Genomic DNA, 19093 nt, shown 5'->3' with positions numbered 1-19093 from the left:
CACAGTGAAGTACAGGAGAGAACAGCAGGAATCCATTGTTCAGTGGAAATAGAAGTAGAAGACTTGTGTACAATGTAAGCAGAAGTCTCACTGTCACTTGGTGTGGAAGGGATGCTGAGGGGGCGGGGCGGACGGGGGTTAGCAATATTAATACAGACAGAACCCTCTCGGACTCGTCTGAAATATAGAGACTAACTATTCAACCAGCCCTTCAGCAGGGCCAATTATCGTCTCAGTACTTATAAATATAATGAGGTGTCTAACCCTACAACAAATAAAACGTTGATGTGGGCAGATCCGAGGCATTGGGAGACGCCTCCCTGCCATGCTCCCTGCCGCCAAAATTTCATGGGTTACCTTTTCTTGCGAAACTGAAATCAAGTCCAATTTCCCTGAAAATTGCACAGAGTTTCAGACATCACTTCGAATTATTGCAGAAAATCCTGAAAACCCTGTCGAGTGCCTACAGTCTGTAGGGTCAACTGTACACGACTGTAACCATGCGGTTTATATGACAGCCCACATGAGTTTCCGGCTAGTTGTCACTCCAATGTTGCTGATAAACGAGGATTCAGTCTTGGTAAAACCAATAAATCCCAAGGGACAGTTGATAAAGTAGGAAAAGAAGGGCGTAAATGTGGCATGGTGATGTGAAGCACGGGTATCATATTGCATGGAAACGTGATTTTGAATCTCTCAGGTATTCAGTTACCAACATGGTGTCCAGACGTTTTTCTTACATTTATAACGACTTGATCAAGATGTTGTTCAATCAAGAGGCTCGCATAACCAGGGAGAAAGAATGAAACAGAGAATTCAGACGAATGATCGGAGATGCTGCAGACATTTGCGGTTCACAGTTTCAGATTAATGGTCTAGACAGCAGTGTTATAACTAATCAATTAATTCAAATAAGTTCATAAGTTCAAAGTGTATTGAGTACAGTAAATGATGATAAAGAAAATCATCTTCGGGTCGGAACATCAGTTAAAGTCCATGTGATTAAAGACGATTATCGAAAGTGAGGACCGAAAATCTATGTATGGGGAGGAACAGAACAGGTTCGAGATACATTTCCTGTGTATAGACGATAAACCAATAAAAAGTTACATCAGTTAGAATTTTTTGAGTAATCCAAAGTACAACCTGGATGAGAGATATGAAAGCCGTCGATGTTCAAATGCAACAAGGTTTGGGGAATATCTGAGCTTAGGTTGACAAGTGGCACGTAACATTCATGCCGCACAGATGACAATCATCAATAAGAGACCATCTAAGTACCCGTCTTGACATTCAATGGTGTTACAGTCACTGATGTCCATATTATCAACACCCTGGGGCTCACCATGCACCAGAAACCAGAGTTATAACGGCTTTTCCAGAATCATGTGTACGCACAGTGAAGATTTTCATATTTTGTCTGAACATTTGCAATTTTGAACATTCATTCCATCTGAAAATATCTTGTATCCAATCCGGACAAAGTGAATATTCTTTTTAATTCAAATCACAAGGGGTTAGCAAATGGCTTTTTTGTTTTTCTGAGACTGTGATTAATGTCATTCTCCATGGACCGTAACTGTGTCAACGGTGGGAGGGGTTCTCTGCTCTATTATTTATGGAGTGTTTTTCGTTTATCATTCAGCAGACTCGGCAAGACCAACAGCCCTCGTATTTACAGACTGCAGAGGGATAGAGTTGGTAGAACAGAATTCGCCTTTAATCGATTTGACAGCTAATGCAATGAACAGGAGTTTGATCGGTTCTCTCTACACTATTTCTACATATTATGAAACGCTACAATGGCAATGGTGGATCTCTTGCATACTTCACGTTATTCAAGCTGGCTACTATCCTGTTCTTGCTCTCGTTGGAGTTCCAAGTAAGTCCTTGTGCTTTGGTTTTAGTTATCTATTACATATCAAACTGCACTACAATTCTAGAAAATTGTATTTTGTGAAGAGTGGGCATGTTCTAAACTTCCAGTCACAGATTCTGGTCTCCATCCAGTAATCCGAATCCCCGGTCTTATTCCAATCCATGTTATCTGTGTTGTATCCGTGAAAAATAACATATTAGGATATCGGTACAAGCAGTTAGTCTCAATTCCAGTGGACAGCTATGAAATATTTGCAGCGTTTTTGCTATTACACAAGAGTATTCTAAAAAGCATCATTTCCTTCCTTTGGAGAGATTGTATATGTTTGGAAATCAGTTCACAGAACGTTCACTGAGCTGCCTCCAGACGTAAAATAAATGTTGAAGAAGAATGAGTTCAATAACATCCTTTATTCTCTTTATAACTTAGAGGATCGGTGTGTAAATGTCATTAAGTATCTGAGAGTCAGAGTGATTTTGAGAGAATGCCTGCTCTGAGAGGATGCCCCCCAAAAGTCTATTTTGTTGCACATTGGTTGAGTGCAGATCACATTGAGGCAGAATTGGAGACAATTTTAGGCAAATATGCTCAAGTGACTTGAGTGTCATGTATTGTCACATAGAAGCATAGGAGTGCAGTGAAAAGGTCTTTCAGTGGCTGCTTTTTAACGGCACCTTAATGCACCACCTCACATTGATCTGAACGAAACTCATTCTGCAACTCGTGAGTCCAATGCCTCAGATGATCAAGTTCCCGTTTAATCTTAGGCAGCGTTATTCACTGTACATTACACGAACAAGTTTCATTTCATCTGCAAATTTATTAACCATTTGTCCCAATTTCGGATGCAAATCATTTACATAAATGACAAAAAAAGGAACACACCCACCTTCACCTTTTGTGACTTACTGATGGTCACAAGCCTCCAGTCTGAAAACAAATAACCACTATCACATTCTCTCTCCGACTTTCAAGTTGATTTGGAGTCTTTTGGGTCACATACTTGCTCATCCCCATAAAATGACCACAATCGATCATGGAAACAAGGTACCATTGTGAGAGAGGATCGTAGGTCTATTTCCTTGTAGAGAAATTGTTGATTTCTGTTTATCATGAAGATCAAAAACCCACAGAGAAAAAGACGGGCGGGAAAGGCAGAACCTTCACGGTGACCGAAGCTGGGAGAGGCATTCTGCCACCGCCATTGGCCTGAAAATGCATTGGAAATCTGTGCAGGCAGCAGAGCCAATTGAGCCCACCCCCACCGCCAATCTATTGAAGATATTAAGATAAATGTAACAAGTTTAATTAGTACAGAATTAAAATGATCACATTGACTTTTTTTAAAAAATATTTTTACACCTTCCCTCCCTGACAGGTAACCTACTGACTATTGCCATCCTATCCCGGAACAACTGCGGTCTCTCCAAGAGTGTGACATGCTATCTCCTGGCCATGACAGTGGCAGATCTGTTGGTAATTGTCTTCGACCTGATATTGAGACACATTCCAATTGTTCACGCTGAGCATTTCCGTTTCCTGTACTATGTACCCACGTGCAACATTCACGCAATCCTGCTTTACGCTTCCACTGACTGTTCTGTCTGGTTCACTGTCACTTTCACTTTTGATCGCTTTGTGGCAATTTCTTCCCAGACACTGAAAAGTAAATATTGCACCAGGAAAACTGCAGCAGTGGTTCTGGGAACAGTGTCTCTGCTGAGCTTTTCAAAGAATGTCACCCAATATTTCTTGTTAACAGGTAGATACATTTTAGTGAACGCTCCATGGTTTTGTGGTGTATCATTTGCTGTTCAGTATTCTCTTGTTTGGATGACAGTCGATATTCTCAATTACGTTCTCACACCCTGCGCCCCATTTGTCCTAATTCTGCTGCTCAACGTTATGACGGTGAGACAGATTTTAATGACAAGCAAAGTACGCAAGAGACTTCGAGCTCACAAAAATTTGGAAAATGCAGAAGACTCAGAGTTAGACAACCGGAGGAAATCTATCATTTTACTGCTGCTTATATCAGTGAACTTCATACTGTTATGGGCAGTATTAATTACATTTTCTATGTGGAGACGTGTGTGTTTCCTTTTGAATCTGATTGTCACTCATGAGTACTTTATCCAGGATTTGGGCTTCATGCTTCAGCTCCTCAGTTGTTGCACAAATACTTATATTTATGCTGTGACACAGACAAAGTTCAGAGAAGCGTTGAGGAAACTTCTTTCACATTTATTTTTCCCATTTATTAAACACATTAAATAGAGCGAATAACAGAATTACTGAAAAATAAAGTGTCTCTGCGATTGTTTTGCCTTTATTGCCTAATCTGCTTCTGGAGTGAGTGGCATTTAGGTGTGCAATTCTGATGTCATGGCAAGCAATGCTATGGACCAAGTGGTGGAAAATGTGATTACATGTTTGTTTGGCTGTTTTCGCTGAGCGTGGATACGATAGGCTGAAAGATATCTTTCTGTGCTGTAGGTACATATGGCTCTTGTTAGAGAGACAGGGTGGTATTTGTTCTGAACGGAGACTGAGGAAATTTTTAAATCACTGAGCCCTTGTTTCCAGTCCTGCGGAGAACACTTATCTCTCTGCGAACTTGTCAGGGTCCTGGAGTTGTTCAGTAGTCCTAGAAAATAAAAGAGAACGAAAAGGTATGTGATGAACCACGGACTGCAAAGGAAATTGGAATATTAATATAGAGTGAAAACATAAGAATGGGATATTGCAAGAAAACCTTTGCAGGAGCAGCAGTAAGAATTCTTTGCACTGTGAAAAGAGGACAATACACCCGGAAATATGGTGTGGGGAACATGACACACCAGACAACAGTAAGCGTGAAGAAAAAAGATTCCAAAACTGGATTTAGATTTTTAACTTTCCTGCAGACAGGTCATGCCTGATTCAGTAGCTGTGATGGTTATGTGTGGAGGGTGGGAGACTGCAGGTGTGTCGTTGAACTGGGACGATATACCATGGAAACTGCAGAATTACAGAGGATGGTTGACAGGATCCCATTATATACAAGTGATGGTGAGGTGTGTTTGAATAATTCCAGATACACATTGTGAGAACAAGAGGGCTAAATATGTTGTACCTGCTGCTGAGGGATGGAATGTCGTGTGAGAGCCCCTGATTTTACGATTTTATTATTTTGTTCAGTTTTAAGTTACAAATTTTAAATGACTCATGGGCTGTGGGCAGCTCATGTCAAGTGTGGGATTTAATAAAAAAAACACCAGAGAGGCTTCGTTTGTTTTTGAGCTCAGGCCTGGAGTCGAACTGCATGCTGCAGTTGAACGTTTGAGAGATCCTTTCAATAGACCGATAACAGTGGGAATGAGGCTGTTCCGAATCCCATATGTCTGTGTATTCAAACTTTATACTTCATATCCAACAGAAGGTGGGGAATTTTGGTAAAGACGGTAAAACATGTGTGGGAGGAGTTTGATTATATTTGTTGATTTCAAGAGGCAGCAGAAAGTCTTGATGGAGCCAATGGATGGAAGGCCGGATTGTGTGATGGACTGGGCTGTGTTCACAATTCTCTGTCGTTTGTGGCTGTGGGAAGAGCAGTTCCTGCACCAAGCTGTGATGCGCCCAAATGGGATGTGTTATCTGGTGCATCTATAAAAACTGGTAAGAGTCTTTGCTGAATTTCCATAGTCTCAAGACGAAGTTAAGACGTGTTTGTGCTTCACTGATGGTCGTGCTGACGTGAGCGGACAAGGCCAGATTTTTGCTGACTATCCCTCTCAGGAACTTGACGTTGTCTACCTCCACATCATTGGTGCAGAAAGGAGTGTGCGCTCCACCCTGCTCCCTGAAGTCAATGACCAGCTCTTCCATTTTGCTGATGTTAAAGGAGATATTGTTATCCTTACAGCAGACAATTAAACACTCAATCTCCCCGCTGTATTCTGTGTGACCGTTGTGTGACATCTGACCGACAATGATGGTGTTGTTCGCAAACTGGGAAATGGAGTTGGGGGAGAAGTTGGCCGCAAGGAACAGAGGAAGCTGAGTAGGATCCCTGTGAAATTCCACTGTTGGGGGTTATGGTGGAAGATCTGAGGTCATCTATTCTTATTGATTGCAGTTTGTGGGGCAGGAAGTTGTGAATTCAGTTCCAGAAGTTGAGCCAAGGTGTAGGTATCAGCGTTTAGAGATACATGTGATTGGAATTATGGTGTTGAAGGCAGAGATATCATTGTTCAAGCAGATGGCAGGTGTTGTCCAGTAATTGAACCCTTGGGAGGAGTGGAATAGACGATCCACCAGAACCATCATTAACATTGTTTTGTTGGACTGTTTAAAAAAAAGAAAACGCGTTCTGAGCTGTTGCTGAGGCAGCATGAAGATTTCAAAGCTCTGTACCTAATCTGGTGTACTTATTTCTGGAAACCTGTCAGCACCTGGTGTAACTGGGGATGAGGACAAATGTTTTGGATTTAAAGCAGTGACAAATTAATATCTTCTCACACAGTGTGGAGGTGTTCCTCCAGCTCGGCACTGTGTCATCTCCAACTCCAACATTGGCTGTTCGTACTGCCTCTGACAAAATGTCAGCATGCTCTGTTATTTCATTTTCTCACGCTGATGTTATTTTGTGTTTATTAAATTGTTAAATATTTTGCTTATGATACAAAACTGGTATGTGAAAGTCAATTATTCACAAAATGTCGGGTTGGCATTTAAAAGGATCGATAAAGGAAGTGCTCCAGGTCTTCGAGGGAGGGGTGGGTTGGAGGGGGAGTCACTTCCCACAGACTAATGGGGTGGCCATGGGAACTCACATGGGCCCAAGCTGTGCCTGCCTCTTTGGAGGATACATGGAAAAGTCTCTCTTCTGCAGTGACACTATCCCCGACCTCTTACTCCCCGTTATTGATGGCTGTACCAGTGCATCAGGAACTTGAACAGTTCATCAACATTACTAACGCCTTTCACACCAAAATCATGTTCACCTGTACCATTTCTGCTACCTCTCTCTCCTTCCTGGCCTGTCTGTCTCCATCTCTGGTGACCACCTCAAAAGTAATATCTATTTCAAGCGCACCGACTCCCACAGCTCCCTCGGTGGATCGGCCATGCTAAATTGCCCATAGTGTTCAGCAGTCTGTGGGTTATAGGGGATGGGTCTGGGTGGGACACTTCAAAGGGTGGTGTGGACATGTTGGGCCGAAGGGCCTGTTTGCACACTGTAGGGAATCCAATCTAATCTCCAAAAAACCTTCCAGTTGTGAACCCCTTCAATGGTCCCTTCCACTTCTTGGACGAAATGTCCATCCTGGTCCTCCTCCAGTGCCAAAATGAATCCACTGGGAAATTAGAGGAACAGCACCTCATGCTTTCGGGACCCTCCAAACCAATGGGCTCAAGGTGAAATTTACCATTTTCAAAATCTCCTGATCCCATGAACAACTCCACCCCATCCACACCTCCTCAGCCTGTCCATCTTCACGCCTACCGATCCGCTCCTCCCACCTCACTGACCAATCCCCAGCCCTGCCTACCTGCACTCACCTATCACTATTCCACCTACCTTCCCGAGCCCCACCCCTCCATCTCTGTTTATTTCAGAGCTCCCTTTCCTCTTTCAAATTTCTGAAGCAGGGTTCTTCATCAAAACATTAGCTTTCCAGCTCCTCTGCTGCAGCCTGGCCTGTTGTGTTCCCCGAACTCCACATTGATACAATTCAGAGACCTTATCGGGAAATCTTGGATAGACTGGGCGCAGTGAGGAATGTGGGGTTTCATATCAGAAGGTGTGATGTAGAATGACAGAGAGTTCTACAGAATGCTCTGCACCAGAATGCTGCACTGATCAGGAGCCAATGAATGAATCAAAATGTTCAGGAATTTGTTTAGAAAGCTGCCGTGTCTATTTGAATACATCAATTATATTTTATATCAGTAAATAATCCAAATGTACCAAAATATGCTGATATCCTTTCTGCTAATCATTCAATGAATCATACAAGAAGCCATCACAGGGAAACAAGCCAACCATCAATCTAATAAAATTAAGAGTCAATCACAATCAAAATAGATTGCATTCAGAAACAACACAATGCTCTTCCCACATACTCCATATCATTCGTTTTCAATCCCTGCCGATTACTGAAAACAGATGAGTGACAACAAAGGGAAGGCTACACAGTAACATTCAAAATCAGTGCTGGAGATGTATGTGAAATAACTGCACTGAGGCTGGTGTCTATATCTAATTCACCTTCTATTTACACATGAAATGTCCCTGACTTTAGCACTGCCTCATTAGAGGCAGCTACCAGAGTTTCAGCATCTCTGACACACACCCTTCTTATCTGTCAGCCATGGCTCCCAAATTTGGGCTGTTAATCAGGTACAATCATGGAACTCATATTCTCTGAGGTTCAACTGGGCGAACTGGTTACAAACCACTGCAGTATGTTGTTCGAAATCAAACACGAACAATAAAGAAATAATTACATTCCCGGGGTAAAGGAAGGAATGAGGAAAACTGGGCAGGGAAAGGGAGCTCAATGTTGGGTTGGCACAGAGAATGGAAGAAAATTGAATGGGAAGGAGACAAGTTGAGAATGATGGAGACAGATTTAATTGCCTTGAACAAAGCATTCCATTTGAGAAATGATCTCAGAGTTTGAGTATAGAACGTGTTCAGTTTTAGCCTATCTTGATCTGTACTCCACTTTCAATCAATAATATCTGCAATTTCTGTATCATTTCCAAATTCTCTCCATTCAATTTTGTGCTGTTGGAGTTTTTTGAACAGCAGAGATAACATTTCTTTGCACAGTTGTCTTCAAAGAAATGAGTTGCATGCATAACTATGTTATTTTTCCTGCTTCAATTGTACCCAAATAAAATAAAGTTAATTGCACTGTTGAACAGCAATCTGCTTTTGCATGTATGGTTTATCGCATTCACATGCCAGCTATTCCTGTCGATGAGCTGTGTTTCTGTTTCGTGAAGAAATAAGAATGAGCTGGAGCAGGAATGGCAATGCAGTGTGGTGTTTCTCCAACATTGCAGCGGGAAGGTGGGGGCAGGGAGGGGTGTGGTGTTCACACGAGCTATTCCAAGAGGGAAAGGGAAAGATAAGTGATGTACGTGGGAGCACCGAGACAGTGAGGAGAATGAAATGCAGCCTGAAGGGGATCTGGTTGCATTCTCAAAGGCACGGGCTAAATGGAAGAGGACACAAAGGATTCACTCAGAGGAAGAGGAGATCAGACTCGAATGACCATGAAAGGCTACTCATTGGGGAGTTCCTGATAGGAGGTTGAATCAATCTGGCTCACTTTGAGAGTGTTATAGTCGCCATATAGATCCTGGGAAGTGTGTAGATCAGGCCAGGCTCATACAGAAAAAGTTCTCTGACAGTAATTAACATGTAGACCCCACTGAGAAAGAGTGAGTGGCTGACCTTCCTGCTCCCACTGCTGCTGGTAACTCCCAGTCTGGGCATTCTGGCTGGAGACTTCCACTGTGTCTTCAACAGGAATGGACAATCCATAGGGTACGAATGTTGTGGAAGAATGTTGCAGGTTGCAGGGAGACTTGGACAAACTGCAGAATTGGGCCAAAAGGTGGCAAATGGAGTTTAATATGGATAAATGTGAGGTGATTCACTTTGGGAGGAATAATAGGAAGGTAGAATACTGGGTCAATGGAAAGATTCTTGGTAGTGTGGATGTGCAGAGGGATCTTGGTGTCCATGTACATAGATCCATGAAAGTTGACACCCAGGTTGATACTGCTGTTAAGAAAGCTTACGGTGTGATAGGTTTTATTGGTACAGGGATTGAGTTCAAGAGCTGTGATGTCATGCTGCAACTGTACAAAACGCTAGTGCGACCTCACTTGGAATATTGCATGCAGTTCTGGTCGCCCCATGACCGGAAGGATGTGGAAGCATTGGAAAAGGTACAGAGGAGATTTACCAAGATATTGCGTGGTCTGGAGCGCAGGCCCTATGAAGAAAGGCTGAGAGACTTGGATCTGTTCTCTTTGGAGAGAAGGAGGCTAAGAGGGGATTTAATAGAGACATACAAGATGATCAGAGAATTATATAGGGTGGACAGTGAGAGTCTTTTTCTGAGGATGATGACTTCAGCTTGTACAAGGGGGCATAGCTACAAATTGAAGAGTGATTGAATTAAGACAGATGCCAGAGGCAGGTTCTTTACTCAGAGAGTGGTAAGGGTGTGGAACACCATCCCTGCCAATGTAGTGAACTCAGCCACAATAGCGGCATTTCAACAGTCCTTGGATAACCATATGGATAATGATGGGATAGTGTAGGGGGAGGGGGTTAGATTAGTTCACAGGTCGGCGCAACATCGCGAGCCAAAGGGCCTGTTCTGTGCTATACTGTTCTATATTCTATATGACAGTGAAGTAGGCTCGACGTCCAGATTCCTGATGGAAACAGTTAACTTTGCCAGGCTACACAACATCTTCAGCATCGCTGCAGACTGACCACAGAGTAGACACAATTGGTCGTAGCCAGATGGGTCTGTACACCCATAGGATAGATTTGGTGCTTGTGACCACATGCTCTCATTCCAATCCAGTGATGTCAAGCTGGTGTTCTTCTCTGACCACTGCCTCCTACTGGCTGATTGTCCCCTACTGGATAACCAGTGGCCTGGCAAGGGAATGTGGAAGCTGAATGTGAAACCATTGACCTGAAAAAAATGAAGCAGCTCAAATGCGATTACAGAGTTTGGAGGACACTGAAGGCCCTCTTTGAATTTGGTGGGAAACAGTCAAAGGAAACAACAAAAAGTTCTTTATCCAGAAAATCATTCTCAATTTGAGAGAGAGTTGGGCAAAACTGTCCAAACTCCAGAAACCCATACAGAATCTCCTCTTACTGCAGACGATGGGGGTCAATGTAACGGAGGATCCCCAGAAGATGAAGAGACGGCAAGCATTACTCTTTACGTTTCAGGCCTCCAAGATAAACTGCCAGTTCCGGGCCCACACTTTGGATCAGGATTAAGCAATAGAGTCAGAGATAGACAGCACAGGAAAAGGCCATTCGTTCGAACTCATCCATGCCTTCCGCATATCCCAAATAAATCTTGTAGCATTTGCCAGAAATTAACCCATGTCCCTCTGAACTCATCCTCTTCATTTTCCCATCCAGATGCCTTTTAAATGTTGTAATGGTGCCAGCCTTCAGTCCGTCCTCTTGCAGCTCATTACATGCATACACCAGCCTCTAAAAGAGCCCCTTCAATCACTTTTAAATCTTCCCCCTCTCACCGTAAGCCTGTAACCTTCAGAATTGAACTCCCCCACCCCTGGGAAAAGACATTGTCTTCTTGGTCTATCCATGTTTCTCATGATTTTAGTAAACTCATTCAGGTCACCTCTGAGACTTTGACACTCCAGGGAAAATAGCTCCAGTGTATTCAGCCTCCCCCTTTTTCTCAAACTCACCAACTCGATCAACATCCATGTCAATGTTGTCTGAACCCTTTCAAGTTTCACAGCAGGGAGACCAGAATTGGACAGAATTAGTCAAAGTGGTGTCCTTCCTGTCTGTTTGGTTGGGTTTGTTGCTGACGAATCGGTGGACTGTGTTCACAGGGTAACCATTCTTTCATAGGGTACCCAGTCCGCCGATTCCTCAACAATAAACCCAAACAAACAGACAAAACGGGCTCTGAAACAATAACCACTCTCGTCTACATCAAAGACACTTCTGAAATGACTGCCAGACTACTCAGACTTCTTGGCATCAGGGTAGCCCACAAACCCACCAACACACTAAAACAGCAGCTAATGAACTTAAAAGACCCTATACAGACAACAAACAAAACGAACGTCATCTACAAAATACCTTGCATGATCTGTGACAAACACTACATTGGACAAACAGGCAGAAAGCTAGCCACCAGGATACATGAACATCAACTAGCCACAAAACGACATCACCCACTATCACTGGTATCCTTACATACAGATAAGGAAGGACACCACTTCGATTGGGACAACACATCCATCCTAGGACAAGCCAAACAGAGACACGCATGAGAATTCCTAGAAGCATGGCATTCCAACCGGAACTCCATCAACAAACACATTGATTTGGAGCCAATCTGCCATCCCCTGAGAAAAAGAACAGGAAATGACATCACCAACGCAGGAAATGACATCACCAAACCATGGACCCCTAACCAGACAAATACAAAGTGGTACATAACACCAGCGCTTCGTCGGAGGCTCGCTGATGATGTTACCAAGATTGGTGATGAAACATCTGAAAACTAACCTTCCAGCATAGCGAGAAAACTCACATCCCGAACCTCAACTTGAGCCACAAATCTTCTCAAAACTCACTAACTATATGGTGTCTATAAACGTCAGCCTCGTCTGATTTTCTCTTCCTGTGAGTGAATCTTTTGTGTCCTCTTTCATTTGGCCTGTGCCATTGAGAATGCAAGCAGATTCCACTGAAGGCTGTATTTTATTCTCCTCACTGTCTCAGTGTTCCCACGTACACCACTTGTCTCTCCCTCTCCCTCTGTAATAGTTCTTGTGAACTCTAGCCACTCTCTGCACCCACCTTCTAGCTGCAATGTTGTAGAATCACCACAATGGGCATTGCTATTACTGCTCCAGCTCATTCATATTTCCTCACAAAACAGAAACACAGCTGATCGACAGGAATAGCTGGCATGTGAATGAGATATACCATACACCCAAAAGCACATTGCTGTTGAATACTGGGATTAACTTTGTTTTATACGTATATAATACAAGCGGGACAAATCACATGCAGTTATTCATGCAACTCATTTCAGTGAATACACTGTGCAAAGAAATGATATCTCTGCTGTGCAAAAAATTCCACCAGCACAACACTGGAGAGAGAGCATTTGAAAATGAGACAGAAATTGCAGATATTAATGATCAAGATTGGGGAAAATTAACATGGCATGCCCTCAAACTCGTAAACCAATTCACAAATGGGATTTTTCATTCAGGCAATTAAACCTGTCTCCCTCATTCTTTAATGGTCAAGCTTCCATTGGAGTTTGTTCCACTCTCTGGGTCACCCACAATGTGAAACTGCCTTTCCCTTCCCAGTTTGGCCTCATTCTTTCCTTTACCACGGGGATGCAACTGTTTCTTTTTAGTGTGTGTTTGATTTTTGGTGGACATAGTACCAGGTCGGCCAGCTGAACCTCTCAGAATATGAGTTCCCTGATTGGGCCTGATTAACAGCCCAAATTAGGGAGCCCTGGCTTACAGATTAGAATTGTGAGTGTCAGAGATGCTGACATTCTGGTAGCTGCCTTTGAATGAGGCAATGTCAAAGTCAAGGACTGTCCATGTGTAAATAAAGGGTGACTTGGAGATGGATACCAGCCTCAGTGTAGTCATTTCACATACGTTTCCAGCATTGGGTTTGAAATGTTACTGTATACCCTTCCCATTGGGAGCGCGACGCTGTCAGCAGGTCAGAAGTGAGGGAGCCATTCACTGTCAGCAGGTTAGGACTGATCTACTGTGTCCCTGTCAGTGGGACTGGATTGATGTAGCCCATCACTGTGATCAGGTCAGTCCTGAGGGAGAAGTTCACTGTTCGCCAGACACTACTGAGGGAGCATGTCGCTGTCAGAATGTCAGGACTAAGGGAGCTCGTCACTGTCAGAGGGTGAGGACTGAGGGAGCATGTTGCTGTCAGAGGGTCAGGACAGATGGAGCGTGTAGCTGTGAACGGGTCTGTATTGAGGGAAAAGGTTGCTGTCAGGCATTCAGGACTGAGGGAGAGCATTGCTCTGAGTGGTTCAGGACAGAGTGAGCGTGTTGCTGTCAGCGGGGCAGGACTGAGGGAGCGCATTGCTGTCAGCAGGTCAGGATTGATGGAGTGCATTGGTCTCGGTGGGTTGGGAGTGAGGAAGCGCATCATTGTTAGTGAGTCAGGATGGAGGGAGAGAGTCGCTGTCAGCGCGCCAGGAATGAGGGGGCGCGTCGCTGTCAAGGGTGAGGACTGAAGGTGCGCATCACTGTCAACGAGTAAGGACTGACACAGCAGGCTGCTGTCAACAGCTCCAGACTGAGGGAGCAAATCACTGTCAGCGGTTCAGGACTGATGAGCCACGTCGCTATCAATGGCTCAGGACTGAGGGAGCATATCGCTGTCAGCGGATCAGGAGTGTCGGAGTGCGTAGCTGTGATCGGGTATGTATTGTGGTTGACAAAGGTTGTTGTAGCCATTCAGGACTGAGGGACCATGTTGCTGTCAGCGGGACAGGATTGAGGGAGCCCATGGCTGTCCGCAGGACAGACTGAGGGAGAACGTCACTGTTAGTGGGTCAGGACTGAGGGAGTGCGTTGCTGTCAGCTGGTCAGGACTGATACAGTGCCTTGCTGTCAATGAGTCAGGACTGAGGGAGCGTGTCACTGTCAGTTGATCAGGACTGAGGGCGCAGATCAGGACTGAGGGAGCGTGTCACTGTCAGCGGATCAGGATTGAGGGAGCAGATCAGGACCGAGGGAGCATGTTGCTGTCAGAGGGTCAGGACTGATGGAGGGCGAGGCTGTGAGCGGGTCTGTATTGAGGGGAAAGGTTGTTTTCAGCCATTCAGGACTGAGGGAGATCGTTGCTGTGAGCGGGTCAGGGCTGAATGAGCGCTTCCTTGCCAATGGGGCAGGACTGAGGGAGCACATCACTGTCACCTGATCAGAATTGAGGGAGTGTGTCTCTGTCAGCAGGTCAGGATTAAAGAGCTCGTCTCTATTCGCGGGTCAGGACTGAGGGAGCATGTCACTGTTATTGAGTCAGGACTGAGGGAGCGCGTCACTGTCAATGGATCAGGAGTGCGGAATCATGTCTCCATCAGTGGGTCGTGGCTGATATAGCGCTTCGCTGCCCACGGGTCAGGACTGAGGGATCGTGTCGCTGCCAGTGGGTCAGAATTGAGGGAGGGAGTCGCTCTGAGCAATTCAAGACTGAATGAGCGCATTGCTGTCAGTGGGTAAGGACTGAGGGAACGCGTCACTGTTAATGGGGCAGGACTGAGGGAGAATGTCACTGACAGCAGGGCAGGACAGAGGGAGCATGTCACTGTCAGCAGGGTGAGGACTAAGGGAGCATGTCGCTGTTATTGAGTCAGGTCTGAGTGAGCACGCCCGTGTCTGAGGGTCAGGAATGAGGGAGTGCTTTGCTGTCATTGGATCAGGAATGCGAATCGTGTCTCTATCAGTGCGTCATGACTGATATAGTGCTTCACTGCCCATGGGTCAGGACTGAGGGATCATGTCGCTGTAAGCGGGTCAGGAGTTAGGGAGTGCGTAGCTGTCAGCGGGTCAGCACTGAGGGAGCGCATTGCTCTCAGTGGGTCTGGAGAGAGGGTGCATGTTGCTGTCAGCATGTCAGGGTTGTGGGAACGTGTCGCTGTCAACGGGTGAGGACTGAGAGAGCATGTAGCTGTCAGCCGGTCAGGACAAAAGGAGCATGTCACTGTCAGCGGGTCAGGACTGAGGGAGCACATTGCTGTCAATCGTTCAGTACTGATGACGTGCTTTGCTGTCAGTGGGTCTGGACTGAAGAAGCGGGTCACTGTCAGTGCGTCAGGACTGAGGGATCCTGTCACTGTCAGTGGGTCAGGCCTGAGGGAGTGGATCATTACTGAGGGACCGTGTCACTGTCAGTGGCTCAGGAATGAGTGAGCTTGTCGCTGTCAGTGGGTCAGGACTGAACGAGTGTGTCGATGTCAATGGGTCAGGACTGAGGGTGCCCGACACTGTCAGTGGGTCAGGAATGAGCGAGCTTGTCGCTGACAGTGGATCAGGACTGAGGGAGCGCATCGATGCTCACAGTTCAGGACTGAGGGTGCTTGTTACTGTCAGTACTTCAGGGCTGAGGGAGTGTGTCACTGTCAACGGGTCAGCGCTGAGGGAGCACATTGTTGTCAGTGGGTCAGGGCTGAGGGAACGTGTCACATGGCAGCATTTCAGGGCTGAGGGAACGTGTCACTGTAAACTGGTCAGGACTGAGAAACCGCGTCGCTGTCAGTGAGTCTGGACTGAGGGAACACGTCGGAGTCATTGGGTCATGACTGATGCAGCATGTCGCTGTCAGAGGGTGAGGAATGAGGAATCGCGTCACTGTCAGCAAGCCAGGAATGATGGAGGGCGTCGCTGTCAGCAGTATGTGCGAAGTGATGTATCATGCCGCTGTCAAAGGGTCATTACTGAGGGAGAGAGTCACTGTCAGTGGTTCAGCACTGATTTAGCGCTTTGCTGTCAGTGGGTCAGGAGTGTGGGAATGTGTCACAGCGCAGTATTTCAGGTCTGAGGGAGAGTGTCGCTGTCAGCGGGTCAGGAGTGAGCGAGTATGTCGCTGTCAGTGGGTCATGACTGAATGAGAGAATCACTGTCACAGGTTCAGGACTGACAGAGCATGTCCTTGTCAATGGGGCTGGACTGAGGGAGAATGTCGCTGTCAATGGTCCGGACTGAAGGAGCATGTCACTGTCAGTAGTTCAGTACTGATGTACATCTTCCCTGTCAGTCGGGTAGGACTGAGGAGCGCGTTTCTGTAAATGAGTCATGAGTGAGAGTGCATGTCGTTATCAACCGGACAGGACTGAGGGTGGGCGTTGCTGTCAGCGGGTTAGGGCTGAGGGAGGGCATCACTGTCAGTGAGTTAGGGTTGAGGGAGCGCATCACTATCAGTGGGTTAGGGCTGGAGGAGCACATCGCTGTCAGTGGGTTAGGGCTGAGGGAGCACATCGCTGTCAGTGAGTTAGGGCTGAGGGAGCGCATCACTGTCAGTGGGTTCGGGCTGAGGGAGCACATCACTGTCAGTGGGTTAGGGCTGAGGGAGCACATCACTGTCAGTGGGTTAGGGCTGAGGGAGCACATCACTGTCAGTGGGTTAGGGCTGAGGGAGCACATCACTGTCAGTGGGTTAGGGCTGAGGGAGCGCATCACTGTCAGTGGGTTAGGGCTGTGGGAGCACATCACTGTCAGTGGGTTAGGGCTGAGGGAGCACATCACTGTCAGTGGGTTAGGGCTGAGGGAGGACATCACTGTCAGTGGGTTACGACTGGGGGAGTACATCTCTGGCAATGGGTCAAACCTGAGGGAGCGCGTGGCTGTCAGTGGGTCAGGCCTGAGGTAACGTGTCACTGTCGTCGGATGCGGACTGAACATAGAACCGAGCGCAATACAGCACAGAACAGGCCCTTTGTCCCTCGATGTTGCGCCAGGCTGTGAACTAATCTAAACCCCTTCCCCTACACTATCCCATCATTATTCATATGCTTATGCAAGGACTGTTTAAATGCCCCTAATGTGGCTGAGTTAACTAATTGGCGGGCAGGGTGTTCCACGCCCTTACCACTCTCTGAGTAAAAAACCTACCTCTGACATCTGTCTTAAATCTATAACCTCTCAATTTGTAGCTATGCCCCCTCGTACATGCTGATGTCATCATCCTCGGAAAAAAAAAGACTCTCACTGTTACCCTATGTAATCCACTGATCATCTTGTATGTCTCTATTAAACCCCCTCTTCACATTCTTCTCTCGGATAAGAACAGACCGAAGCCCCTCAGCCTTTCTTCATAGGGTCTGCATTCCAGACCAGGCAACATCCTGGTAAATCTCCTCTGCACATTTCCCAATGCTTCCACATCCTTCTTGGAATGGGAAGGACCAGAACTGCATGCAATATTCCAAATGAGGCCGCACTAGTGTTTTGTGCAGTTGCAGCACGACATCATGGCACCGGAACTCAATCCCTCTACCTATGAAACCTCACACACCATAAACCTTCTTAACAGCACTATTAACCTGGGTGACAACTTTCAGGGATCTATGTACATGGACACCAAGATCCCACTGCACATCCGCACAACCAAGAGTCTTTCCATTGATCCGCTATTCTACCTTCCTATTATTCCTCCCAAAGTGAGTCACCTCACATTTATCTTCATTGAACTCCATTTGCCACCTTTCAGCCCAATTATGCAGTTTATCCAAGTCTCCCTGCAACCTGCAACATTCTTACACACTGTTCACCACTCCACCGACTTTTGTGTCACCTACAAGCTTACTAACCCATCCAGCTATGCCTGCGTCCAAGTCATTTATGAAAATGACAAACAGCAGTGGTCCTAAGACAGATCCTTGAGGCACACCACTCGTAACTGAACTCCAGGGTGAATATTTTCCATCAACCACCACTCGTTGCCTTCTTACAGAAAGCCAGTTTCTAATCCAAACTGCTAAATTTCCCTCAATCCCATGCCTCCATATTTTCTCCAATGAACTACCATGTGGAACCTTATCAAAGGCTTTAGTGAAGTCCATGTACACCATGTCAACTGCCCTACCCTCAGCACATTCTTGGCAACCTTGTCAAAAAACTCAATGAGGTTTGTGAAACACGACCTGCCCTTGTTGAATCCATGTTGACGATCTCCAATCAAATTGTTGCTTGCTAGAAGATTATGAATCCTACCTCTTGTAATTTTTTTCCAAAACCTTTCCGACAACAGACGTAAGGCTCACTGGTCTGTAATTACCTGGGTCATTCCTACTGCCCTTCTTGAAAAAGGGCACAACATTTGCAAAAAATCCCATCTGGCCCAGGGGATTTATCTACCTTCACACCTTCTAGAATTGATAACACCTCCTCCTTACTAAGATCAGTCCTTTCAATTCTAATAGCCCGTAATTCAGTCTTCTCCTCTGTAATATTCTCCTGTTCATCAGTGAAAACAGATGAAAAATATTAGCACCTCTCCGATCTCCACAGGGTCCACACACAACTACGCCATTTCTGTCTTTGACTGGCCCTATTCCTACCCTAGTCATCCTCTTATTCCTCACATACCTATAGAAAGCTTTAGGGCTCTCCTTTATTCAACCTGCCAATGTCTGCTCATGTACCCCCCTTGCTCTTTTAACTCTCTCTTTAAATTCTTCCGAGCTAATCTGTAACTCTCTATCGCCTCATCTGAACCATCTCATCTCATCGTCACATAAGCGTCCCTCTTCCACTTAACAAGAGATGCAATTGCTTGAGGAAACCACGGTTCCATTCCCTTATCGATCCCTCCCTGCCTGACAGGGACATACCTATCAAGGACACGCAATATCTGTTTCTTAAACCAGCTACACATTTCACTTGTCCCCATCCCCTGCACTTTGCTACCCC

General features: G+C 45.7%; 1 pseudogene; it reads right to left on the bottom strand.

Annotated features, from left to right (window-relative positions):
- LOC132206921 (uncharacterized) overlaps nucleotides 1–19093 on the bottom strand; it is a 1098881-nt pseudogene that overhangs the window by 139726 nt on the left and 940062 nt on the right.

The sequence above is a fragment of the Stegostoma tigrinum genome, chromosome 44, assembly GCF_030684315.1.
Source record: "Stegostoma tigrinum isolate sSteTig4 chromosome 44, sSteTig4.hap1, whole genome shotgun sequence".
NCBI classification, from domain to species: domain Eukaryota; kingdom Metazoa; phylum Chordata; class Chondrichthyes; order Orectolobiformes; family Stegostomatidae; genus Stegostoma; species Stegostoma tigrinum.
This window is presented reverse-complemented; position numbering and strand designations above follow the sequence as displayed.